Source organism: Zosterops lateralis, assembly GCF_965231275.1.
Source record: "Zosterops lateralis genome assembly, chromosome: 9".
In the NCBI taxonomy this organism is placed as follows: Eukaryota; Metazoa; Chordata; class Aves; order Passeriformes; family Zosteropidae; genus Zosterops; species Zosterops lateralis.
The window spans coordinates 25,843,825-25,871,324 of NC_139769.1; the positions used below are offsets into that span (position 1 = coordinate 25,843,825).

A 27,500-nucleotide genomic window follows, 5' to 3' on the forward strand; every position below is an offset into this window, starting at 1 on the left:
TTTTATTTTATTTTATTTTATTTTATTTTATTTTATTTTAATATTTTATTTTATTATTTGTTAAAATTTTATTTTATTATTTTATCTTCACTTTCTTTTTAATACCCTGGGCAGAGTTCCTTACTTCTCATTGCCATCTGTGCCTTATCATTGTGACAATTTCAGAATCCCAGAATGGTTTGGATTGGAAGGAATCTTAAAGCCCATCCAGTGCCAACCCCTGCCATGGGCAGGGGCACCTTTCACTAGCCCTGGTTGCTCCAAGCCTCATCCAGCTGTCCTGGGACACTTCTAGGGATCCAGGGACACCTAAAAATATAATCTGACTAAGAACAGGAAAATAAATAAATTGTCTAAGGACAATGTCTCTGTGAAATTGCCATTTTTGCAATATGATGATTGGATGCATTTTTATCTGGTAGTTATATAGTGTTTTAATCCTTATTCTTGATAAAATAATATCACAGCTGCATAAAATTATGATGGCTCAGACAGTACTTCAAGGCAGAGATCTTTATAATTAACAGCAGGAAAATAATTCTGATGAGATAACCTTGGTCTCAAAACTCTTCCAGAGCTGAGAGAGTGTTCGGGTGTCTGAGCTTTTGATTGCTGTTTTTACTCAGCTTCTTCACTGTTTAATTTCAGGCTTCTGTGAACTTAATAAAACCAAGTAGTTTGTCGTGAAAGTGCTTTGTTTTAGAAAAATAATCACTGTGTTCCCGATTTCATCATCTGTGTGCAGCAGACTTTTTATCCCAAGGCTCTCCCGGTGAAATTCTTCAGTTCAGAACTTTGTGAGGATGATCACTGAGTTTCTAGCCTGTGGCTGGCAGGGCGTCAGCTCACCAGGAGGGAACCTGACGTGCCTGAGACAGTGGTGTGTGGCAGCAAGGAGCAACCATGGCAAATAAAGCTTGAAATGGGGTTTCTGGAGGTTTTTGATCCTTCTGAGTGAAGTGCTGGGACAGCGTCAGCTCTTCACAGACAAGTCTGGTGTCACACCAATGGAAGTGACAGTGGTAAAGCATCAGATTGATCCATAAAAATGGTAATGTTGGAGCTGACCAGTCCAGCCCAAAGGCCACGTCTCTATATTTTATTTTCCCAACTTGTCCTGAGTGTGAAAAGGAGGCTTTTTTTGTTCTCTGATTGTTGCTGTACATATGTCTAAATTCAGTTTATTCTTGACAAGACTTTCAGAATCACCAGAGCTCCCTGCAGTTTCTCACCACTGCCCCGTTGTCTCTCCTACACTCAATACTAAAACATCTTAGAGACTCTGGAACTTTTCAAATTCTTCTCTCTAGTGAAAAAACAGCAAGGCACAACAGGATGTTGTTGAGATATTTATGCCAGATTCAACACTGTGATGGCCTGAGTCACTCACAAAGTTTTTTTGGCAAATGCTTTGGGGGAGTTGCTGCGTCAGAAATCAAATCTGACTTGGAATCAGAAGTGCCACACTGAAATATCACAGGTTTCAGCAGTCTCTCTCTGTTCCCCGGAATGTTTTTTGCAAACAGTAGAGATGACTCTGATCTGGGCTCTGTCCCAGCTTTTGGTGTAACATCACTTGGAAGCCTGAAAGGAGACATCACAGAGGATTTAGGCTTGATGTTCCCCTGGAGATCTGCTGTGGCTTTGGTCTGTAGTGACTGACTGGACCTTCAAAACACTTCCTAATCCTTGGAAAAGACTGGTTTGTGTCTTATACAGATAGAAACTTTGATAGCAGCAGCTTTGTTATTTCCCCCTGAGCTCGCGGTGAAATAAAAGCTTTTTACAGGCAGAAGGAACACAGCAGACAGGCACCTCCAAATGAAAAATTTATGGTTACTCTGATTAATGTTTTAGCCGTTTAATAATGCTTTAATAGTCTAAATGTTTTAATAGTCCAAGTGATCCTATCAGTACAGAAAAGTCTCATTACTAACACAATGAAAATCATTATATAAATAGCCTTCCTATATAAAAGAGGAGAACAATATTGTTGTTGTTGTTGTCTCCATCCTAGTGTTTACCCTTCAGTCTCCTCCAGGAAATGGGATGGGCTGGGTTATTAGGCTTTACCTCTACACATCACAGTTACACCTCAATGTTTTTCCTGGGAGAAATGAAGATATTCACTTCAGAGAGGTTTCCTTCTCAAGAACACTGGAAATCATTTCCAGAAATCCTCTCATTGTTCCCCTACAGACAGCTTCACTCTCCACCTTTGGCTGACACCAAGGTCTCATGTTTTGAAGGGATTTTTTTTCTCCCAGAAATCAAGGCAAGAGTGTTTATACGAGTGGTCCTTGACCCCTGGGAAGTTCTCACAGCAGCCCAGACCAAGGCCAGCTCCCATCGATCTCAGAGCTTTGCACTCTCATTTCATGGACACAAAGGATTCCTCACCCTGGGAGGTTTTGTTTCCTGAGTGCTGCCTCAGCTGAAGCCACAGCTGGATCCAAGCTGGATAAAGCTTTGCCCAAAAGTGGTGAAGGAACCTCTCCTTGGAAAAAAACCGGATATTTTAGGACATGGTCCTGGGATAATCCCCTTGCTTCTCCTTGGGCTGCAATCCACAGCTTTGTACTGGTGGCCCAGTGACCTGGGACACAAAGAGCTACTCAGGGCCATCCCAGGGACACTGAAAACCTGGCCCTTAGGAGGGAGGAGCTCAATTTTTTAAAAAATTATATTCTTATGCTGACGTTCAATTTGCATTTATTGGGATTGGCTTCTGTGTATTTGACTCCAAAGTCAGCTGTCTGCAATCCTTCCTGAAGGGATAGAAAAAAAGAAAGAAAAAATGGAGGTCAGGCCTCTGCAGATTGCATTTTCAAACAGATTTTGAAGCAAATAAAGTAGCAAATATGCTTCTTAAAAATTATTATATATATTTACACTTTTAGAGGTGGGGCAATTTTGTCTGTAAGGATAATCTCATTACTGGCAAAGAATCATGGTTATTTTATTTTATTGTATTGTATTTTATTTATGTTTATTTCTGAAATTTTATTTCACTCGTTCTTCTGGAATGCTTAAGTTTTGTTATTCTTTACCCCCCATAGTCACTAAGTGTTTTGTTTAATGAATTTGCTCCTCAGTCAGTATATTATATTATATTATATTATATTATATTATATTATATTATATTATACCAAGGAAAACAGTTGAAGACATAGATTCCTTATCCCCTTGTACACCCATACAAATATAAAAATATATAAGACATAAGTCATTTTGTTGCAGATATTGGCATTTTCTACACCAACATCTTAAAATGGATGTTTGCTGAGCTTTTCCTAATTTCATGGTAATGAAATTAACATTTGAATAGTTCATAGATATGTGTTCAATCAATAGATAATGACAAAACTATTCATCTTCTGCACCTTGAAATCGTTAAATGCTTTTTCCCTTTGCTTCCCCAAAATTCCTCCAGCAGAGGTGAGCACACAAAAGGGACTCATTCAATGAAGATGTGGTGGAGCTGCTGACATAAAGGGCTGGGATTGTTTAATCTGAAGGAGGTGTTTGGGGAGGAATGTGACACTCAAACCCCCATTATTCTCTTGGTGGCAGCACTCACAGATAATCATCTTTATCTCTTGCATACGCTGATAAGCCACAAACTGGCATATCTGTTTAACAGTTCAGTAATTAGGATGTTTATGTGCACTTGTAGCACCAGGGACAGGGTTTTAAAACCCAGCAGATTGTCATAACCACCCGATCCTATGGGATGTTGTTTAAAGGTGTGGCTGACAACAATTTGGGGGTGATGAGTCCAGACAGAAAAATTTCCAGAGATCTCTGTGCTGATCATTCCCTCTTACCTGATACAAAGCACAGGGCACTCACTGTTCAGGAATACAACAACTAATTCCTGTGGTTGATACATTTCCCATCCTGTGGTTCCAGGGCAGCAGCAAATGCAAGAAATTTAGAAGAGTGTGAGGGTTTTGCTCGAATTAAGATCCAAAAATTGTGTGGTTTAGATTGCAGAACTGACTTTGAAGGTTATTTGTAGAATTTGGCATTCTTGTCTCTTTACACCCACCTGTAGTTTCTAATACAAGGTGAAACCTTCCTTTTTTGCCACCTTTGGGAAAATTAGCATTTTTCTGCAAACAGTTTTTTTTTATGGAATTAAAACTGGTGAGTTTGTACTTTATTTATCTTGTCAGTGCATGCCCTCTTTTGGGACCAAATGTTCCAGAAGCTGCTATCAAATAATGGATGTTATCTGCATGCTTGAATGGATTACTACACAGGGATTCATCTTGCTTGACTGGTTGGAAATGGATTTATTTTGGTAGATCAGACAGATTTAAGCACAGAGTAGTGGCAGTTCTTGTATTTGTAGAGAAATGAGCTTGTTTCAGTAAGACTCCAAATATAGATTTAATATGAGATCATTTATTAACTGTCCATTGTTTGGTTAATACTGAGTGTAAAATCTGATTATTTTAACTGATAAAATCTTATGTAACTTGTTTTGTTTTCTCTGTTTTCTGTGGAGAAAGATCAGGCAGTTCATTTCTATGAATTGCCTCCTGCTCTCTCTCTCTTTACATTTCTTCACTTCCTGGAATATCCTTCATCCTGTAAAAAAAATAAAATTACAATTCTGTGAAATAAAGGAGAGCCTGTAATAAGTATCTTTAAAAGCAGCATGGAAATATGGCATGACCATAAGCTGACAATATTTGGGTACGTTTTTTAGTGAATAATGACCTTTAAAGACCTTGAGGATTCCAGAAAAGTCAGCAGTGATTCACTGTGTTTTTTTCCATAGGGGCCATAGCTGAAGTTCATGAGGTGTCCAAGCATTTGGCAAAATTCCTCTTTGTCAGGTGGCAGAAAAGTTGTTTGAGAAATTCATGATAATTGGATGACGATTCACTGGGTTGTTCCTGCTCCACAAAGAAAATGAATGTTTTAGGATAGGTCAGATAGGTCTTTCAGAGCAAAAGAGCAAAGACCCCCAGCAGCTCTCCCTGACGTCTCTAAAGTGGCAGAAGTGTCACCTGAAGAGCCCCCCTGAGCAGATCATCCCTGCAGAGACCTGATTTCATGTCTTTTTCCATGGTTCTACTGCTCTCAGAACATAAATTGATTTGGGAATGGTGAAGGACTTTGATGTTAATAACAAAAAATGCAGACTCTAGAAAGAGAGGAACTGGTCTCTAGAAATATTATAAACTATAAAGCTCCTAAGTAACAACATAGTTGGTGCTTAACCTCTCCCATTTCTCCTGCAGGTGTGCAAATACTTCCTTTCTGCTTAAATTTTAACAGAAATGCTTTGATTGACTTACTCAAACATTTACAAAATTAACATTTATAGAGAGGATCAAGACCTAAGCAGTCCTCATCTCCCTAACCATCTTTTTTATTCATTTATCTGAGGTAAAATTCACAAAGGAGCCTGTTCTTTCTTGCTTTTGGAGCTGTATGTTGAACTGGGACACTTATATGGATTTAACCAAAAAACAGATACTGGTTTCAGACTCTTTAGTTTGGACTTTCGTTGCTGGTATCACATGCATTATGCCAGAGTGGTTTTTGTTCCTCCTCTCTGCTTTAGTCTGTGGAGAAGGGGCAATGTCAAAGTTGCCTTTCTTTGGCTGGGGTAAGTTAAACATATCTATACACAATGTATTTTTTAAAAAAACAATAATTGTGTTTTATATAAGGAAAAAATAAAGAAGTGTTAGCATTTGAACACATAATCACAGAATGATGATATGCAGGTGCCTTTATTGAACAGCTCTGGGAATCAGGGGTACAGGGTACAGACACAAATCTGACTCCCACATGGATTCAGGATGGACATGTTTTTGTACTCTTTCGTTATATAATTATATAATATTAATTATTGAACTCATATTGTTCTATTGAATTTATTGACCTTATCCAAGTATGAATTCTTGTAGTTTCCATTCGGCCCTCCAAATATCCTTTCTCATGATTCTTGTTGAAGACAATAATCATATTCCATCACCAAACAATCATTACAATTAACAATCACATCATTTATCATTCGATGACGATGCGGGTCCAGTTTCACATGATCTATAAAGGCAAAACCCAACCTTTGTTTCCAGGGGCTACATAGTTCTGGATCCTTTTCCCAGGCCTATCCAGGCCCAACCTTTCTTTCCACCTCCCCTGAATCTGTTGTCTACAATTCCTATGATTTTTAGGAACATTTTAACGCTATGCTATCCGAAGCACAATACTTAAGCCACTTAAACCTTCTGAGATTTATAAAATTATTAATAAGGAGGGGTTAATCTTGAATACCATCAAATCTCAGGTCCTATTAGAAACAAGTTGAGCAACTCAAGCTGGACTTGAATTGAAATTCAGCATTTCTAGGCCAAAAATGATCTCTTTTCTTGGCTGCTGTTGAAGAGACACGATTTTGCTTGTTGTAGTATTTTATGGGGAGAAACACAATTGATTTGTTTTAAAGATGAAGCTCTGATTGGTCACTTCTAGGAACAGGAGGCAGAAATTTCTGCACGTGTGTATAAACACATGTAGAGGCAGGGCATCTGAGAAAGAAATCTTGTGTGTTTGAGCCCGATGTGTCCCAGTGAGTTACTGACTGGGCTGTGCAGCTGACACAGTTAAAAATAAAGCTCCTTCCACACTTACAAGATGTGATACAAAAGGTGAAGGCAAGCCTTGCCTCCTGCTGTGTCATGCAGGAGGCAGAAAACAGCAGATTGTGCTGGAAGGGCTCCAAAATGTCAATTTAACCCTTGTTCCCATTCACAAACCTGACCGTAAGGAGCACAGCATTGCAATCCCTGTCCTTGGTTCTGCTTTAGAAAGCTGGGAGAGCTTCAATCACACCATAAAACTTTACTAGAAAATGTCCTTTGGGTGGTGCTGGGGGCAGAGAGAACAATGCACAGCAGGCCCTGGGGGATGGCACCTGGGAATAAATAAATCCCTCATTTATTTGGCTCTGTTTGACACACAGCTTACAATGCAAACCAGTATTTACATCAGCACAGTCACAGATTCCTGGCTGCTCAGAACCCACAGGATGCTGAGGGGGGCAGAGGAAAAGCCCAAAATCCTCCCAATGGAAGTCAAGTTTTCCAGCATTAATGTCAATAAATCAAATTATAGAGAAATTATTTTATCAATTCCTCCAAAAATTCCAACTTTGAAGGTTGGAAAAAATACGCCTTTTGCATCAACAGATTAATTTCTAGCACAGATACTTTCTACTCATCTGACAGGGATGTTTTCTCTGGGAAAACTCTGGATATTAGCTGGGAATAAAACCCACCAATGTGGTCAGAGAACAGCAGAATGTTTTGAGTTGGAAAGAACCTCAAAATTCACCTCATTCCATGGGCAGGGTCACCTCACACTAGAAGGAAGGTTCTTGAGACAGTCTTAAGAGCTTTTCAGGGACGAAAAGCTCTTCGAAGGCTTGTTTTCACCAAGATTTTACATTTCATGGCCAATCTGGCCTCTTCAGTTTATTCCAGCAAAATTGCTCCTATTTAAAAATATAAACACAGTCACTTTGTGTAAATATATATATATTTTAATATATATATATAATATAACATTTATATATGTATATAAATGAGTCTTGGACAAGAAATTCCAATTTTCTCAAATCCCTAAATTTCTCAAAATTCCCTAAATCATGGAAATCCCGTTCTTCCATGAGAACTGTGAGCTATTGCCAGGTTCAGTTATCAGCAGAGCTCACAGAATTATTTTTGGCTGGTTATCAATCTTACCCACCTTAATACTCTAATGAATGCAATAAAGCACCTGGTTTTCTTCTTGTGGCAGTAACAAACTCGATTTGATGCATAAAAGATTAAAAACCCCATAAACAAAATATTAGCTGTCTTTCTATTTTTTCTTTTTTCTAATATGAAAGTTTTAATATTTTAAAATAATTTAATTGCAGCTACTTCGGATGCAAGATCGACTCATCATAATCACTCAGGAGAAGGTAATTCCTTAAATAAATATTTTTACTTTCATAGATGGGGCTTGGAGCACCCTGGGACAGTGGAAGGTGTCCCTGCCCATTGCAGGGGGTGGCACTGGATGGGCTTTGAGGTTCCTTCCAACCCAAACCATTTCATGATTTTTTGTTTCTGTGCTGTGTTTTCTGTATGACTGCACACACCTGACATATGACATTTCTGTATTAAAATAGAACTGAGTCAGTTTTTTATCTTTCACAGGTAAAGGGGAGGAAATTCTAAGTTACAGAATAATTTAGAATGTATTTATGCTGCTTTCCATCACAGTCACTGAATACCAGAGGAGCAGAGCACTATAAATCTTTGGGCAAAATCAACTTGCAAATGTTTTTGAACAAAGCCTAATGTATTATATTTATGAAATACTTTATAAAATCAAAGTAAATTAAATAAATAAGCAAATTCCTTTTTAGTTACAGTTTTCAGTATATTATACAATTTCTCATGATAATTTCATGCACATCTCCACACCAAGATTTTATTTTGATCTCAAAAAATCAATTAAAAAGTTAAAAATGACATTTCAAGTATTTCTAGGCATGAGGAAAACTTTAAGGAATACTATCTGTTAACTGCTCCATCCAACCACACCACCAATACCTAAATTTTAGAATACATTTCCAAACATCTCCACCTGAAATACGATTTTGCTGTTATTTGCTGCCTGATGTGTGGAGATGGGCAGTACAACAGAATTCCTCCTGATCCCAAGGCTGTGGAGTGGAACTGCAGATAACTGGGAAGTGCTAATTCCTCTTCCAGCCAGATCTCCTCTCAGGCCTGTGCCTGCTACATCAGTTTGCTCAGTACATGGTTTTCCTCATTTAAACTTTAATTAAACATCTTTTCCCTTAGACATGAGGAATTTAGTAAAGCATCTACATGAAGATATCACTTTCCTTTCTTGCTTATGTGGTAGCAACCCTTAACAGCTTTACTAATCCAACTTTTAAATGGAGATCATGTAATAAACTGGTGTCCTGGGTTGTAGTGTAGGATGTACACAAAGTATTTATTCTATCGCCATCTTCATGAACTGTTAAACCAGGTGGGGCAGTGTTTTCCCAGGCCCCTCCTTTGAGCTCTTCTGCTCATGGCCCATCAATGCCTTGCCCAGGACTCACAGGTAACTCCCTCCAGGGGTTATCTCTGTTTAATGGGCCATCAAGGACCCACTTCACAACTCCTCATCCCATTGGGAGATGCTCTGCCCAGGGGGAGGAGCCAAGCATTCCCACCTGGATAGAATCTGGGGTTTGGGACAGGACAAGCAGCCCTGACCCACTGGATTCCCAGAGGAGCAGAGCTCCCAGACCTTTCTACAGGATCACTGCTTCAGGAAGAGCACCTCACCTGGACTGCTTCCACCATCCTGCTCAGGTTGTATTCTGACTCTGTCAGTGGTCCTTTGTGTTATTGCATTTATTTTATTTTATTTTACCTTTTTACCTTTCTTCTTATTAAATTGTATTTCTGACTTGGAGCCTCTCACTCGTTTTGCTTTCAAACCACGACAACTGGTTAAAGTAGGTTTTGTACTGGATTTTCAGGTCCCCAAACCCTGCTTCTCTGGGCTCTGTCTGGGTTACATCCTCACTCTTCCGCACATCTTTAAAGGAACGTTTTCTGCTGCATGTTAGTTGTACGTACTCAGCAGGTCCTGAAGAACCAGGTGTCAAATTGTTTCTGTCCCAGGACGTAAGGACAAGAGGACACGCAGCAATGTTGTTGAGAACAGCTTTGTAAGAGGACATGGATTCAAACATTTACATCTCAGCCTGGTTAATTGTGCAGGAATTAGGTTTTGTGCTCTGTCAACAGGTCAGCCTTGTCTCTGGGTAATTGAGGTGTGGATGTGGAAGGGGTGACACATCAGACAGAGAGCCAGTATTTGAAAATAACCACTAAATTTAACCAATTTTTGCAAATGTAAGGGCTTTACTCTTAGAGCGCCTTTATCCCATGTTAAAATCTTGTATTCTGGACGAAAGGTACTATTTTAAAACAGTTGTCATAATCTATTCTTTTTTCTGCCCCAGAGGAGCTGATATTTCTGATCTCCAGCAGCTTCTTAAAAACTAGACAAAGTGCTTCTGTTTTATGAGAGGCAGAAAAAAACAAATGAGTTTAGTCCAGAAGAGATGGTGTCAGGAAAATTCCTCAAAAGAATTTTGAAGAAAATTATCAGTCCTGAAATCCTCCAAAGAACAGGGTTTGACACAGATTTAAAGATTTTAAATCTGTTTGTGGCTGCTCAGCCATTTCATATGGATAATCTCCAGGGTTTACAAGCATTATCCAGAGAGAGGATTTGGGGCGAAAGTATCAAAAGACATTGTCTTTCTCAGCAAGTGCACACCAGAGAAGAACCATTTCCTTCACTCTCTGATGGGCTGCACACTGAAATACTCCTTGGTTTTGATAAGAATGAGAAATCATTTTTCATCTCCAAAGTATTTGACAAAGTAATCATGTTGTTCCCTATCCTATAAATAAATATTTAACTCCAGAATTATACATTCAATACTCAAACTAATTTTTTGAGTTGAGTCTTCAGTTCACTTTCTGTTTTTTATCTGAGATTTTGCTTTTATTAAGCACTTCACCTGGCATTGTAGGCATTTGAAGACCTATTTTAGCAAAACAATAGACTGAAAAACTCTGTAGGTTTTCTTCACAAGAAATAGCTGCTATCTATTAACTTGTAACCAAGGTTAAATTTAAATATTAACAAGCAAACAGGACTTCTTACTGAGTCTGGCAAGCAAAGCACAATTAAACCCAACAATCCATAATTTTACAAAGAAAACTAAAACTGTTAAATGGCTTTAATGGCCATTTTCTCTCTGCTTCTGGATTTGCTGAATGTCCACTAGCAAATTATTTATTCAATATTATTATTTATTATTATTTATTTAATAATAAACTTTTAGTGTTTATCAGAGAAACTGGAAGAACAGAATTGGGTAAGACCTGGTTAAAAGACACAATTTAACATTATTTGGGTAACCAACGCCCACATCAGTATCAATGGCACCCAAAAGAAACAGGAAATTCACATATTTAACTTTCTCTGGAGGTAATAATCTGAGGGTTGTACTCTCTGGGAACTCCACCCACAAATTTAGGGGAATAGCCAATAATACTATGTACCAATTTATAATAATTGTACCAGTACTTTTTTGACAGGGGAGCATTTCTAATGCCATCAACTTCAGACTTACAACTAAAAACACAATCAGCAATACCAACAATATTTTAGTTCATAGACAGGGTCACAGACTTTTTCCTGCCTGTTTGAAAATCCCACATTACAGCAGATAGTAAAACAAGAGCCTTCAAAACTTTGCTGTTTAAGGGAAACACATATTCACTCCTGTCTGAGTTTACTCTATTTGTTGCAGACAGGTGTACACACAATTTTCTCTCTTTCAAACATGCTTGATGCAGCATATTTAATGTATAATATTTATTAATAAAAAAGTCCAAGAAGACAATTTTTTGCTTTAATTGGAGTAAAACTATTTTAGAGTCATAAAATCCCAGTATTTCAGGGTGGTTTGTGTTGGAAAGGACCTTGGAGCTCAACCCTATCAATTTTCTTCCTAAAATCACAGATTTTTAAATTTATTTTTTAATAGAGGATTGCCAAAGAAGATCTTCCCTTGACAAGGAATTCATGGCAATTTTTTTCCCCCTCTGTCTTTAACTGGAATATTTTGAGATACACATAATTGTTTAGGAATGGTTTAACTGGGGGAGAAATTTAGGAGGACTTGCTGATATTTAACATACACAAGAGGAGGTAAAAACCCTAAGTTGCACTCCCTCATAGAGAATCAAAATTGCCATCAAAGCATGTTATGCAGAATTATTCAAAATTATACTCAATATGAGTGTTTTTAGAGGTAATTAGAAGTTAACTAAAATTTTAGGGATTTCATGGGAGAGTGGTTTATCTTTCATTATTTATTTTTTCTCTGTCTTAAAAATACCTCATTGCTGCCAATGCTGCACACATTTCAACTAATAAATAGAAATATGCTGCAATTATATTAACTTTTATATTTAATTCAATCATCAAAGCCTTCATGAAGCTGAAACCCAAATGTATATTACCTAATTTCATAGATGGTTATTAGAATAACATTTTTCCATTAAAGCATCATTTTGTATTCCCACAGAAAATGCTGCATTTTGCTAATTTCCTTTTTCCTTTAGGCAAAAAAAAAAAAAAAAAAAAAAAAAAAAAAGGTTCGTTAGTGGAGAGGAGGTTTAATAGATTTTGAAAATGCATCTGTCATGCAGAAAGTGATCCATAGTTATTAAGATAACATCTTTTACACAAATCTAAATGGGCTGAATGGAAACTCAACCAGGGAATGCAAAATTTGTTCCAAATCTGTAACTCAGCACCTTTCCTCTTGTTCTTAATTTATGGATTTTATTTTCCCAGTGTCGTTATTTCAATTTGCTGTATAAGATTGATTCTGGTGGTGTTTCCCTGTTATCACAAAACTCATTTAAGACAAGAAAATGTGTATTATGTCCCTGTGGGACATGGCAGTAACCAATGTCCCTTCAGGAAATTTAGAAATTAAAATTAGTTCTCCTTATCCAACATCCTTTGTCATGTTAATGAAGGAATAATTCAGTGTGTAAGGATTGGAGGTGATAAATACAAATCTGAAGTCAGATTCCTTTTGTGTTTTAGGATTTCAGTATGGGATAGATGATGTCCAAGGTGTGTCATTTCTGGGCTCTGGCAGTCCCACATTTATTTTATCCCTTCCCACTCCAGTTTTGGATGTCCTCAGTGTCTGATGGAGGCAAGGGAGCTCATTTTGCTCCCTCAGGATGTCATTTTACCTCACACTCAGCAGTCACTGCAATCCACCACTTTCCCTGTGCTTCTCCTTCATCTCCCCGGACTCTTTGTATCTCTGGATCACTCCCAGTGTTTATCTGAGAAAGTTCACTTGCTCCTTATCTAAGAAGAAAAGATAAATTCAGACAGATCCTCTCCTCAGCTTTTCCTGGTCCAGCATCAAAGGCAGGGAAGGGTGGAAGGACAGCTGGCAGCTTTTGGAGAGGAGAGCTCTGCCAATATGAAGAAAAGAGGACATCAAAGTTCTCTAAAAGTTTAATTTACGCAAGAATGGCAAACTGGTCCTGAAGACTGACCTGCTCTGACGTGAGATGATGTTCTGGGGGTCTCTGCACACATTAACAAGAGGATTTCCTCTGAGACTTTGTGTTAAATGGTTTCTGATCGAGCTTTCTTAGATAAAATAATTATTGTAAGTGGATCTCTTTGTGGATCCACTTACATTTATCATCTTAATGGATGATAAATGATGTGCATCCCTGTGCTTTCACTTATTTTATAATAACAGCACTGTGAGGTGTTTCCTGCAGTTCTTATCTGGTTGTGTTGGCACTCTGCTGCATTTTAAAGAAAGGACGGAACCATGGAATCCCAGAGTGGTTTGGGTTGGGAAGAGACCTTAAAGATGATCTTTTTCTACCCCCTGCCACGGGCAGGGACATTTCCACTGTCCCAGGTTGCTCCAAGCCTCATCCAGCCTGGCCTTGGACACTTCCAGGGATCCAGGGGCAGCCACAGCTTCTCTGGTCACCCTGTGCCAGGGCCTGCCCACCCTGACATCCTTCCTCATTCTTTTCCCTGTTCATGGTTGTGAATACCACGTTCCCCCTGGATCTGCTGCAGGCTGTAACAGAAGAGTTAAACCACCCAACTGCACCATTCAGGCTCTTAATTCAGAAGTCTTTCATTAAATTTGATGTCCTTAACTGAGAAACCTTTGTAAAATCCCAATTACTTTAGTCACTTCTGTCATCATTTTGATCTCAAGGGATTTAAGACAAACTTTACTCCACACTTGTTTACTGCTGCAAATTTTCCCAAAAAATTGTCCCTTAGTCTAACCTGAGGATATGTTTCCTGTGTGCAACTATCTCTTTGGGACAGACTTGAGTTATGAAACAATTGAATATGAAACAATTGAATTTTCTGTATGAAGTCTGAAATTTGACATCAAGTGTAATCCACATTCTTTATGAAAGAGGTGATTCACAGGATATGGAAAACCTGACACTGAAGAACACGAAGACCTAAAGAAAAATTATTAAATCAGTAAATCATTTGATGTCCCAGGATCAGCAGCTTGTTCACACTGTACCTGAATTATGTAAATTGAATTATTTATATTGAATAAAGTTAAAAAAAAAAAAAAAAAAAAAAAAAAAAAAAAAAAAAAAGACCAAGAGATATTTGTCAGGGGTTACTGTGAATATCTTTACTCCAAATAACTTTGCTTCAGTCATTTGGAATGGAATTTTAAGGAGAAACATCCCCGGCACATCAGTGGCCTTGCCTTGGGCAGAGCCCCGGGTGAGGATGTGGCCAGAGGCAGGTAGAAGGAAATACTGTCCTCCCAAACCCAGAAGGATTTTATCCCTAACTTAGCAGGGAAAAAACGGAAAAAGGCAGCATCCTGCAGCTGGCTGGATCTCCTTTTTTCCTTCCTTCACAAGACTGTTACCTTTTGTTTCTTCTCCACGTATTATGCCAAGAAAAACTTATAAAATTCTCATCATCAAATATAAATCAAGATTATATTTTTTTTAATTCAAGAAAGAAGTCATAAATGAGGTGGAATCTGATATTTTGAAGAAAACTATTTTTTCTTCTCACCACCATTAATTGTGTTCTGGTAAGACCAAAGCAAAACCAGGAGGAAACAAAATCTGAATTCAGAACTGCTTCATTTCATGGTTCTCCATGGTTCTCCCAGTGCCAGAGACACCAAAGAAGCAGCAGCTCTGCTTCCCACTGTCTTTGAGGCAGCTAAAATGAAATTAGAGAGGCAGAGTTGTGGCTTCTACAGCCTCCCTGTATTTTCATAAACTCCCCTGTACAAAATAACTTTAAAAGAACTCAGGAAGTGATACTTTAGGATGTTTACAGAATTATTTTGTGCTGCTGTTGACATGAATGTCTCAGTCTTCATCATCACAAAAATCTGAAAAATTGCCCTTTTGATTCTATTAATCCATGATTAAGGGCTTCTTAATTTCCCTCTGCTAATAGATGTCTGCAAATGTTACTAATTTCCATCCTGTGTCAGCTGAGAAAAAAGCCCCATCAGTGGCTACATGGAGTAAAATATTTTTATATTGTAGTAGATATATTAGATGATATTAGATAATATAATATTATATATATATATAATCTAAATATATATATTTTATATATATATATATAAAAGATATATTAGATAATATTAGAAAAAAATAATGCTGTGTTTTTGATGTGAAAATAATCTGAAAATGTGTCTTAATATCAAGAGCTTGAGTCATGCTTTGTCTTCCAGAAAGAGCTGAGTTACCAGTGAGGGTGAATATGAGAGATTGGGAGTTACCTTCAGTGTTGGGTGAAATAACAATTAATAAACCTTGAATTCAGCCCAAATCCTTTAAGCAACCCATTTCTTGCACTGTGAATCTGTCACAAGATTGACCAGGTTTGTGATTTTTTTGCTTTAAAACACTTTCAAACAATGGAATGACTTAACAGAGGAGATGTTAACTGGGTTTTTCAACAACATTAAAAGTGTGGATTGTTCTGCTTCAAAATAAAAAAAAAAAAAAAAAAAAAACCAAACCAAAACAAAACAACTTTCTTGGGATCTGAAACCTGGGCTTTTGGACTCTGTTATTTCAAAGACAGTAAAACTTGTTCTTGTTCAATGTGACTGAAGGAAATTCAGATACTGAAGCCATCTCAGTTATTTGCTGGAAATTCTACTCCTGTCTTCACTTGCCTGAGGGGATGGAGCTGCATTCCCAAGGGGGATGGCCAGGACACAGGTTTTGGATTATCCTCACACAGCAGCACCTTTGGTAAGCCTTGGCAGCTCCTGGAACAAACCTCACACAGAAATCACTGCCAGAATTCCTGGGGCAGAGTGGGAAAGACAGAAAGCCAGTGGGAACTCATGTAGAACTCAGAAAAGAAGGAATGCAGCAGCTTCCCATCTCAGGAACTGGATGGAGTTGTGTAATTCAGGTGATGGTGTGTAAATGGCTGGGGAAGGATCATCCAAATTGTGAAGGGAGGCCAACGAATTGTGGTAAAAAGTGTTCCACCAAAGTATTTGTACACAAATTTAATTTGGATTTTTGCCATTTAACCCATGCTTTCTCTCCCACTTTTCCATTAGTTACCAGCTCTATTGAATAGATAGATAGATAGATAGATAGATAGATAGATAGATAGATACCAATAGAATGGAAAGACCTAAATCCTCTAAAGCTGCTGTCTAGAAAAAACATAATTATGAGTTTTTCATGCCTTTATAACCTCCTTCTCCTTCAGCAATACCCACATGCTGCCACTCACATGGATTTTACCCCTGCTTCTCCTCTAATCCTTATCCATTTGAGTCCTTGAATTTCCCTGGATTCAGGAGCACTGGTATGCCTTTCATCCAATCCATTTCAAATCCAGCCCCTCCTGTCCATATTCTCCTATGATTTCAAAGAGAGGAGAACATCAGCATAAGAATTCCCAGTTAGAGATTTTCTGACTCAGAGAAATTGCTGTGCTGACTACTTTCCCCCTCCTTTTAATCTGAGGAGAGTATTTTATGAGAGGATAAAGACCATTAGTCAAGGTCAGGATGGTTTTCACTGAGCTTAAGCACAAGATGTTCTTGTAAATGCTGTTCTCTTTAACTTGGCTTCTGTTTATCCAGGTAGGAGCTGAGGAGGATTTAACTCAGGGAAAAGCACATTCCATCTTCCATCATTTAGGCTGACATTTAGTTTTTAAGTCCTCATTCTGTACTTGAGTGGTTACTCTGCATTTTGAAGTCATATTTCTGAACAGCAACACCAAAGCTACCTTTGGGAGCTCTTACAAACATATCTCAGGAATTATTTGTTTGAAAAAAGGAGAAAGATGATAAAGAGAATAGATATAAAATATTATTAAATATATATTAAATATTATTCTTAGAAACCTAACTCAGCTATAAAATGATAAGAAACAAAGCTTGGTTCTTCTAATGAGAACTTGCAAATGACCAGGGATACAAAAGCTTGTGCTGTGGTGAGGTTTAATGTATCCACAGTCCAGCAGATATTCCATTGAGAAATGCACTTTTTTTCCTCATCCTCTGCCAGCAGATTCCTCATTTTAGGATTTCAAATGGATTGCTTTGTAGGGAAGTGAATTCTATGCAAAATCAAGATAATCCTTCTGCACAAAGTGGGATTTTTGGGGTGTCCTGTGCACAGGATCATGCCCTCCATGATCCCTGTGGGTTCCTTCCAGCTCAGGATATTCTGTGTTTCCATGATTTCTTCATATTCCCAGAAGCATAATCAAAAACTGGGAAGCACAGACCTGAAAAACTATTCATACACTATGCATTAAAACTGTATTTTAAAATGAAGAGGTAAAATCATCAAGATTAAATACCTGAATAAACTCTATAGGTTTAGAAAAAAAAAAAAAAAAGGAAATGTATCCAAATGTTTTAGAGAAGAGCACAAGTATTGTTTTTTAATGTGATGTATTTGTATAATTGGTGTAATACAAAAAAGTTCCCCACTAGCCAGTTAATGGTAGAGAGCTCAGCTTGTGATAATTAAAAGCATTCTTTTCTTCCTATTTTAACTCTCAAATTATTTTCTGACTATTTTAGCTCTCAAATTATAAGCAAGGATAATTGTTTAAGTGAAAACCATTTTTTTTAATAGAATCTTGGTACTTTATTTATCCTCTTTACGTTGATTCTAAACCGGGCAAAACCTGGCCCATGTATTTAAACTCTGACAGAACTGCAACACAAAACAGGACTGGAAAAATGCCTCAGGATATTTTATATTGCTGTCACTGAAAATGCATATGGAACTTCAGCTTCCACTACAAAAATGAGATGAAAATAAAGTTATTTGCTCTAAAAGCCATTACAAGGGAAGACTGTGAGTGTAATAAATTTTTCCCTTTCAAGAATAAACAATGCATGACATGACTTTTATTTTCTTTCAGGGAAGGAATGTAATAGGCTGAGTTATGTGGCAGCAGTTGTTAATACTTGTTTTAATTATGAATCAACTTTGATTTAGTAATGCACTGCCAGACAAGGTTTCCAAACCACACTGTGGAGCAAATGATACAATTCACATGCAAAAGTGAAACAAGAAATTACCAAAGTGAGATTTTTTTTTTCCCTAGGAAAAAAAACATTTGTGGAAAACTGTATTAATCAGGAGTTTCATGATAAATAACCAGCAAAACATAGGGTAAAGAACTGTTTATATTAATCTTATTGTAATTTTAACCAAATAACAATTTCAAATATACCCTTACCCAGAAAAAAGAACTCTTAGCATATCATTTATGTTTTTTTGGCTAAACACTGAAGCACATTTTGAAAATATTTCTTTTTCATAGATTTAATGATTAAATTTGATTGACTTCAATTTTCATAGATGCCATGGCTTTAACCCCTGATTTTCATTTGAGACAGATGCACACAAGGGTTGTGTCTCCATCTCCAAACAAATGCAAAGCAGCTGTAACTTCATAAATAAAGGATATGTTTGGGGGAAAATGGGCATGAAATATAAATTTGTATTTTGGAGAACAAGAAATCGCCTCCCACTGATCGAACCAACTATTCATCTTAAGCCCTTTTAAATTTTTTATATTTCCTCTATCGTTCTATCAGCTATGCTGCTCTATACCCATATTTTCAACACTTTTGGGCCCATTCTCCTCCCACTTAGAATGGGACATGCTTGTATTTTTCCAATTTTACTCATGCAATAACCATGGACATCTAAACAAGTTCATTCCCCAAAATCTTTTCTATTTTTTCCTTCCCCCATATTGCATTAGTATTTTTGAACAGTTCACATTTTGACATGGTTGGTTTAATTTGTTTTTAGAAAGATTCCCATCAGATGAATCCTTTGCAATATTTTGTATCTCCACATTCTGGATTAGGCTTGGGGGTTTTCCTCCCTTTTTTTTTTTTTTTTTTTTTTTTTTTTTTGACTTGTGTGTGTGCTTGTTTTTGGTTTTTCCTGTTTGTCTCTTGGATAGTTTTAGGAGGTGTGAGTGTGTGATTGGCATGGCAGGAAATATCTTGGCTCTTTATCAATCGTGCTATTGAATGGATTTCAGGATTGCAGCACTCAGCATCTTTGATCTTGCTCTTTAAAGAAGTGTCTGCCCAATTAATTTCTCATTGGAAAAAGGACAAGAGGAGTCAGTTAAACATCTCTTTTGATTAATTTTTTCTGACTTTCATTGTTGGCTGCAGGCGCAAATGAAGAGCTGAGGAGAAGAACAACCACAGTGTTTAATAACCTGAAAATTGAACAGACAGAGGAAGACGATGACCCCAAGGGAGCCTCGTGCCAGCCCCGCTGTTGGCCATGGCTGTGCCCCAGGTGCTCCCAAACTTCCCTGACACTGACACCTCCCAGAGCCCAGAAGGACTTCAAGGACCTCTCAGAATGTCTCTTCCCCTATCTATTTATGTTTAAATTACGAATACTCACAAATATAAACTCTTTTTAACATATACATATGGATGCAGATTTCTGTCTCTAGTTTCCACATAAGCACATATTTATACAAGTGAATGAATAAAAATGACTTAATAATTGTTGATGAAATTAATGATCAAGATGGGAAGGGGAAGGGGAAAGGGAAAAAGAAAAACAAAAAAGAAAAAAGAAAATAAAAGAAAAAGAAAAAAGAAAAAAAAAGGAAAAAGGAACTTAGAAAAAAGAAAAAGAAGAAAAAAGGAAAAAAATAAAAAAAAAAAGGAAAAAGAAAAAGACAAAAACAAAACCAAGAAAAATTGTCTTTCCCCCCTAAGCTAATATTGAATTTTTATATTGCAAATCTTGTATTTAAAATTTTTACTCAGCATGGAGAATTTCCTCCTTCTCACAATCCAAGTTCCTGTGGTTTTTTGGCTTGGTGAATTCCCATCTGAGTAAGGCCCTTTCAGCTCCCAGTGTTAAATATCACCTGGTTTGGCACTGCAGATATCACCAGCCTCAGCAGCTGATGATTTTTTTAACTGATACTGTCAATGAGCTTCCTAAATGGACTTGTTTAACTTCATCCAAACAGTTATCTGGAGGGCTGCTTTATAAAGGTGATTAATAACCCAGAGGTGACAGCAATTCCCAGAAAAATCAGTTAGGACCTTTCACTTCTTTTCATGTAAAAATGCATGAGATATTATTTTATAACAGCCAGGTAAGACATACCTCCTTCATGTCACAAGACTATTAAATATCTGCTTAATTAACCTCTTCCTCTTAAATCCAGAGTTTGTCCAGACTTTCTGACACTTAAGAAATAAAAGAATAAAATGCCAATTTATAATGATGTGGCTTAACAGAAAAACCACACTCCTCTGGTGACTCTGGTGACATTGCACCTTACTCTGCTGCCAGAGAACTCCCAAAATGGGAGAACTGCCATGTGTTAATACTTGCCTTTGTTTTTCCTTAAACAGCTTTAGACTAGGATAAAGGAAAACATTTTTATTACAAGTCTTTCAAGAAATGATGCTCTAGATCTAAAGCACTGAGTGTAACAGTGGTGGCATTGTCATGGAATCCAGGAATGGGTTGGGTTGGGAGGGCCCTCGAAGCCCATCCAGCTCCACCCCCCGCCATGGACAGGGACACTTCCCACTGTCCCAGGTTACTCCAAGCCCTGTCCAGCCTGGCCTTGGGCACTTCCAGGGATGGGGAGGCACCAGGGATGGGGATTGGGAACAGAAGGTTCTCTAAGTTCACATTCTTCAGCAAAAGGGAGCTCGGAAGAGGAATATGCAAATTACATTTTAGGACAACTCAATATCCACCTCATGACTAGATCTGTCCAATCCTTGAGATTGGATCCCCAAATATTCCCTCCCAGGTATGTGATGACATTTAGGTGGCTGAGCACAGCCCAGGGCCCGGGATAACAATTCCTGAGCAGTGTTTGAGCCCTCCAGTGGCCACCGCTGCTGTGTGTGCTTGAGAACTGCCAATTAGAGCCTCAGTGTTTATTAAATGAGACCCCGTGGCTTTGTGTGCAGTCACCAATATGTTTCTGTGAACCTGATCTGACAAAATATTTTGTTATTTTGCCTGGAAGAGCAAAGGCAATCATCTGTCGTAGCGGCAAAGTCCGTGCTCCCAATTCTCCCAGAGCATCACTGCCAGCACCACGACTGCATATTTAATGTTCTGTCTCCCAACACCCACAGGGACGGGGCTTTTCTGCCTGCTGTGGCTGCAACAACCCTTCCTCTGGGCAGCAGAGATTCCCTCTGCCCTCCCTGCTGCACTGGGGTGCACAGCACAGCTCACCTGGACAGGTATTTACAGGAGATTCGTGCAGCTTCCACTCACAGCAGAGCTCGTGCTGAGCTGCTTTCCAATCACAGAGGGCTCCCAAGGCTCTCCCAGGCACATTCCCCACTGCTTTTTAGGAGGAGTAGGGCAGGTAAGTGCTGCTCTTGCAGTGCTGGGTTTGTTAATATCTTCCCTGTTCGTGGAAAAAGTGCTGTTTTACATCCCTGATATCTGGGTGCTTGGACACAGGAGTAATTGCCAAATTTGAGCAAAGTGGCTGCGTGTGCATCCCCCTGGGGCCTGGGCAGCTCCAATTTCCTGCTGCTTTAGGGCTCCTTCCTCACCGTGCTGAGCCCCCTCCAAGCTTTGGGGACACGGAAACACCTTTTCTACAAATGTGGAAACAGGACTGGAACAGCTCTGCAAAATCTTAATTCTCTTTATAACTGGAGTTATAACTTGAGGCTCTCCAATCTATCATGTCCCAGTGTTTTAAAACAGATTGTCTTTTCCTTGCTGTTTCTTTCCCCCTTTTATTTTTTTTATTTTTTTTTCTTCTTCTGATTGCCTGTTATTCCACAGTTCAGGAGGCAATAATGTGTTTCAGAAGTTACAATAAAATGGATATACATTTAATAATTTTTCACCTCTTCACTTATTTCCCATGAATGCTTTTAAAATGAGTACCAAAAAGCCATGAAAGGAAGAAGAGACATTTTCTTTCCTCTGAAGATGGGAAAAATTTTATCTCATCCCTTTGTCTGCATTATAAGAAGAAAATGAAAGCTATCTCTGTCTGCAGATCTAGCCTGGAAATCTCCATTTTAAAACCATCTATACATATAAAAGTATAGAATCGGAGAATCCCAGAATGGTTTGGGTTGGAAGGGACCTTAAAACTCCTCTCATTCCACCTTCTACTAGACCAGGTTGCTCCAAGCCCCCTCCAAAGTGACCTTCCACGAGTTCAATCTGAAGTTAATGAAGAAACCTTTGAAGAGAGAAAATAGTTATATATTGTTTAAATAATATTGTTTTAGAATAATATTTCTGATCGTTTTTATTCAACCTAGGAGAAAGACGGAGAGAAACTTTTTTCGATGGCCTGGAGGGACAGGACTAATGATGGACTGACCTATAAGAGATGTAATTCTCATGTTTGGATTCTAAGACTGACTGCCAGGATGGAGAATGTCATATGGACACCCATCACACCTCCATGGCTGCTTCCACAAGGCTCAGGAACCAAAAAAAAAGATTTAGAGAGGTATGAAAACCCTTTTATCTCCTACCAGGTTGGTTTTTAGAACAGTGAATGTTGGACATTTTTCTTTTTATTTTTAAAAGAGATGAACGTTCCATACGGTCATCTAATGCAGTATTTGGTGACTTCAGGATGAAACAACAGATCTGAAAATCGGTGATAAAATAATGACACTTGGCAACAGTTCAGTCAATAAAGGTAGCAGGACTGTAGCATTCCATTATCCAAAATCTAATATCATTCAATAGCTGTAACATTATGATATATCATCCAATTATCTATATCAATGCAACTTGAGTTTCCCAATGAAATCATTGAACGATTGATTTGGGTTGGAAAGGAACTGAAAAATCTTCTAGTTCCAAACCTCCACCATGGGCAGAGATCCCTTCACACCATGGGAAGCTATTATAATGAAATTATCTAAATTATAGCTAAAATTATACCTGAATTATAACTGCATCTGTCTGCTTCTGTGGTCCAAAGCCAAAGTTTCCAGATCTGTGATCTACAGTTCAAGGTATTAGCCAAAACACAGGGATCTGAACACACCCTGTTTGGTATTTGTCTCAGAACATTTTGGGGATAATCATCTCTATTTTTAGAATAAAGTGGAATTGTTCTGCATTGATGGGCTTCTACACAATAATTTTCAAACACTGCATTGCACAGAGTCAGAGGCAGCAGCCACATATAAATTAGAAGTTCATCAATCAGGATATAATTAATACCACTTTGCCTTGGAGCCAAATATTAGCATCCTAATTTATTACAGCATAGCAGCACTTTGTAAATGTTATGGCAAAGCCAGAAAAAATGTGGGAATATTTCAAATACTTGTGCGAGCAGTGGAGAGTCAGAGGAGCAAAGGTGTGTGCAGGTGCACCCAAGGGGCAGCTGGAAAACAAGCAGCTACAAGATAAAGAACAAGATAAGCAAAGAGGCAGAACATCCCCACCAGTGCCCAAGAGACAGAGCTGCCAAAAGCAAATACAAAATAAGCTGTGAAAGGGGCAGTCAATGCATCACTTTAGAGAGATAAAAGCACGAATGGCATTAAAAGGTCAGGGAGAGAGTGAGGAGAAGTCCAGCAGTTGTGACTTCTCCATCCAAGAGCTCTCAAGCTGTGGGTTTGTTATCTTCTTTTCTGTTGTTAGAGCCGGGATTAAATGTTCAGGAGATGCAGTTTTCATGTTCGGACTCAGATGTTTATTAATTCTTATCTATAGAATACTCTCACAAGTTGTGAGTTCTAGCTAGCAAAGCAGAAAATGGCTGTTTCTCTCTTAAAAGACTCTTTCCAAGGTCTTTTAAGCACAATCTGTCTAATTATGAGATGACACCTAGATTATTTTTACTTTTAACCCAATAACCAACCACCCATGGTCCGCAATGCAGATCTTTCTACACAATTACAAAAAGCCACCCAAACCCGTGAAGAAGAAGCTAAAGAAGAAGAACTTGGCCTATGCCTCAAATCCTCCATCTTGCTTTATATATATTACTATATACTAAAACCTTAAGCTCTAAGTTTTCCACCCTGTGGTATCACACAATTCTATTCAAACCACACACTCACAATCCCAGTGCTGTCACTCAATTTTGGAAGCCTGTTCCAAGGCCTCAGGTCAAATGCAGTGTTTTCTTGAGGATCAGCGCCTGTCAGCACAGAAAGCCTAAAATTCTCATCTTCCAGGGCTCCAACATCAAGCCTCATGTCCTCCAGCCCTGACCTCAAGCAGGACTGTTGGGATCTGTGCTGCCCAGCCCAGCTCAGTGGTGTTGAGCTTGTTAAAGGATTAAAGAGTAACAGCTCTGTCTACCCAGTGTTGTTGATTAATAACTCCAGGTACTGGTAATTAATAAGCATAAGAACTAACAGGTCAAACCAAATGTGCTGTAAATCATTGAATCTTAAATGGTCGAGTTTTAAAGCTTAAAGCTGGCCTGAGCTCTTGGTTCTCAGCACACTATATTGCCCCAATTCCCCACTGATCTTTTCTCCTCAGACCAAATCTTTTTATCCTATAAAGTAATCAGGCTGATCAAGCCTGATTTATCTTTGGCAAGCCTGATAAGTCCATATTGGCTGCTCCCAGTCACCTTCTTCCCAGCCTTGTGTCCAGAAATGTTTTCATGAGGGTTTGCTCCTTGATTTCCCAGGGACCAAGGTGGCACTGACCCTTTCACAGCTCCCTGAATGTCCTTTTGACCTGTTTTAAAGGTGACTGACTCTTCTCCCTGGTGAAGCATCTCTCCTGATCTTCCCAACCTGTCAAAGGTGACAGTGAATGGTATTGAAAGGAGAATTTCCAGGTCTCCCACTGACCTCAACTTCCACAGGTCAAGATGTCCCAAGTAAACCCCAAGTCTCTCTCCATCCATTGCTACTAAATCCTCCCCCAGAACTCCTCTAAACTCAGGGGTCTGAGACCTTTCTGGCTCTGGTTGAAGGCAAAGGAGGTGCTGAGCACCACGTCTGTACCCCCTGTCCCTAAATCCTCTCACACCACATTTAATTCTCCTTGCATACAGTAATACTGCACTCTGGAATTCCTGATATGTTTCAAGAACAGAATTAAAGCAGAAAAATAACAGTATGACCCAAACTTTCAAGGGGTGTTACAAAACCTGTGCAAATATCAAAATACTGGAAGTTTTTTTGTCTCTTGAGTCTCCCAGAGAGTTTGCAGAAGTAGGGTCCTAGTTCAGAACTCAGGAACTGCAGATTCAAGAGTTTATGTGTAATCAGAGTCTGGAGTCTCCTGCTCTGACTTACATAAAATAGACATTCCAGTGAAAATCCACTTGTGCTAATCCAGCACATTCCCCCTCCAGGATGGACAGTCCTTTCACCTTCCTCTCTTGGCTGCCACTTCCCTCTCTGACCTTTAGCTTGGAGCTGATTCAGTTTGATAACCCAATGATTTAATTTTGCCAGGTCAGGTTTTATTTTTTTTTTTTACCAGTCCAGCAAGTTGTACTGATTTTGCAGATTGTTGCTGACATAGAGGGGAAAGTTAGAGGAAAGAAACTCCCACTCATGTAGCAATAAATTGTGGAGTGGATAAAACTAGTCTGCAGTGTCCCAAATTCCATCTCAAGTTTGTCTGCACTCAACAGAGACACTCCAGCACCCAGCAAAAAATTGCAAGGATTTTTTTCTTAGCCATAATTGATGGCAAATCCCATAATTTCAGCCATGTTAAATGTAAATAAATTATTCTCCAATAATTGTCAGTCAGCTGCTTAGAAAGGTCACAGGTACCTGAGGTGCAAAAGCCACATGAGGCTTCTCAGTGATGTTTCATGGTACCTTGATAAATATTGCAGCTCAAAATGCTCATTGCATTGTAAACACTGCTGGATTGTTTGTTAAAAATGAATAAATGAAGTCAACACACTTTCTGCTGCATTAGGCAGCCCTTGCCTGCGCCACTGAAAATCCTGCAGCAATCACACAGGGCTTCCTCACTCATTGCTTTTTTTTCCCTTCTCTCTCTGTACTTTTCAAAGTTGTTATTCCTTGGTGTCACCAAAATCCCTCCTGGCTCAGTGCACATGCTCTGCTTTTGCTTTGAAGTAGACTCTTACCACAACAGGGTTTTTTGAATGCAAAAATATAATACAACCTACACAATTTGTAACTTCATTTTTTTTTCTGTGGCCACATTGGAAGGAGTAGGATGAACATCCACTCAACCAACTGAATGTCTGGCCCCGGGAAAATTTGGGGTTTCAGTTTCTGCCTCTCTGGAGTTGGCTTTTGTAACTTTGGCACATCCCTTAGGGCACAAAAAGATTTTACAGCCTGGAGTAGTGGTACTTACCCAGTGAAAAACTTCAAAATAACAGCAGCAGGGTTAGAGGGGATTTTGGGAAGGAATTATTCCTGTGAGGGTGGGCAGGCCCTGGCACAGGGTGCCCAGAGAAGCTGTGGCTGCCCCTGGATCCCTGGAAGTGCCCAAGGCCAGGTTGGACAGGGCTTGGAGCAACCTGGACTAATGGAAGGTGTCCCTGCCATGGCAGGGGTTGAGACTGGATGGGCTAAAACCAAATCCAATCCCTTCCAACCCAAACCATTTTGGGATTTTGTGAAACTCAGTCAATACCATTACATGTAGAGCTGAGAAAAGCTCTGCCTACTTCCTACACGTGTGGACAGCTGGATCTGTTTTCACTGTCACATTACAACAAAAATCCGAATCCATTAGAAACAAACATGATTTTCTTAGGGATTTTGGGTTTTTGGTAAGTTTCATTCCTGTCCACCTCAGAAATTTTTGAGCACTGTCAGCTACTGAAATAAATGCCACCAAATGTTAGTGTGTGTTGGAGAATGATTCTTATAAAGACTTAAAATTTGGCTTCTGAACCCCTGTGAGTCAACTGAAAATGTGAACCAGTTACTGGTGCAGCTCCATGTGCCTGCTTAAAAGTCATTTACATCAAATATTTTGCAGGAATATCTGGGAAAAAAGCCTTCAAAGTGCTAAAAACTTGGGAGTGGATTGAGTAGCACAGATTTGTGGGTTGCTGCATAATTTGCTGCACTGCTCTCTAACTGAGAACCAGGTCTGCTTCCAGAGGTGATTAGATAACAAATGACACTGAACTAATTAGAAGATTCTGCCATCTAGTGACTCCACGAGCTTCGTGGAGCTCTTGAACAACCCTTCAGCTGAGCTTTGAGGACATCCTTGTGGGCTCAGAGCAGCAGCTGACTCTGATGATCAAAACCCAAGTTTTCCTCTCAGTACACAGCATTAATTTTCCAAGCTGGCACTCATTTGGTGTCTCTC

General features: G+C 38.8%; 1 long non-coding RNA gene across 1 annotated transcript; it reads right to left on the bottom strand.

Annotated features, from left to right (window-relative positions):
• Positions 1-4,413: 4,413 nt before the first annotated feature.
• On the bottom strand, positions 4,414-24,449 carry LOC310912760. Its single transcript, XR_014590717.1, has 3 exons — positions 24,278-24,449; positions 4,729-4,907; positions 4,414-4,596 (listed from the first exon to the last, which is right to left on the bottom strand). It is a non-coding gene; the product is annotated as an uncharacterized lncRNA (long non-coding RNA).
• Positions 24,450-27,500: the final 3,051 nt, after the last annotated feature.